Below are 1,240 nucleotides of genomic sequence, written 5' to 3'. Positions count from 1 at the left end.
GGCTCTAAAAGGTACACGTTTATATTGGAGTTATTCTAGGACGATTCATCTGTTTTACCATAGAGTAATGTTAATGATGCCATCAGAAGGGCCTGCTTTTCTTCATTCACTGTAAGATGAATCTAGGTAATTAGCTAAGCTCTCACTTTTTAGTATTATTAAATTTAATAATATAAATTATATACATTTAATTTTAAGTAATGTCTGAAATGTAACTGCTTTTGGTCAAATGATTGGCAATCCTGTACAGGATTGCTGCGCCCATTTATGTTGACACTGGAACAGCAGTGTCCCTCAAATAACCGGGAAAAATACTGCTATTGTGAGGACAGTTTATACTAGTTTGTGGAGCAAGGTAACATGCTATTTTGCTGAATAAATGCATTTAGCTGGATGGCTGTATTCGGAATACAATCACTTTTTTATCTCTCACTGACACGGTTTTACTGGTAGAAGATGGGACTGTAGCTGTGGCTTCAGAGCATTTGAGAGGCCACACTTTTTCTACATCCAGAATAATCTAATGTAAGTAATAAACCTAAAAATCTCTTTAACTCTAAAGAATATAGGTGTTCAGTAGTATGGAAGGATCTGGGTCCACCTCTAGATGTTCACTCAGTCCTTTTGTGTAAATGTATTACTGCATGTCAGTATATATAGAAGCTGAATGTGTTCCTCTGTAAAGAACCAAGCCTTGAAAATGTCACTGCCTTGTTTTCTTCCCATATGGCTTAGGTTTGTAAAGGTCCGTGCTTCAAGGCCCTGATTCAGCACGGTACTTAGGAAAATTCCTAACTTCCCCCACGCAGGCCGACTGATTTCAAGATGGATGTACTTGATAACAGTGCTGAGGTGTCACCAAAGGTATAAATTTAATAATACACACACACAAGCATATGTCAGCTACAAGATAATCAGTAACACATAGTGATTTACTACAGAAAAACTCCACTGAAAGCCTGGTTCTCATATGTGAATCCTCTGGTATTTCCCACACAGATTTACTAGGAAAGAGTTTCTCTGTAAGGTGAACATGCATGTGTGCACACATGAGAATTGTTTTCTAGCAACTACCAAAATAAAAATACTAAAATATTGCTAAAATAAAAATAGAGGCATGAGCCTGAATTTTAGGGCAGAGACACTAAAAGGAATCTGAAGGAGTTAAATTCCTTTTAAATTCAATGAGACATAATTGACTAATTCATTTAGGCTTTTTCATTATAATCCCACCCAGGAC

The sequence above is a fragment of the Aptenodytes forsteri genome, unplaced genomic scaffold (assembly GCF_000699145.1).
Source record: "Aptenodytes forsteri isolate BGI_AS27 unplaced genomic scaffold, ASM69914v1 Scaffold321, whole genome shotgun sequence".
Classification (NCBI taxonomy): Eukaryota; Metazoa; Chordata; class Aves; order Sphenisciformes; family Spheniscidae; genus Aptenodytes; species Aptenodytes forsteri.
The sequence above is the reverse complement of the archived record's forward strand: the minus strand, read 5'-3'. Positions refer to the sequence as shown.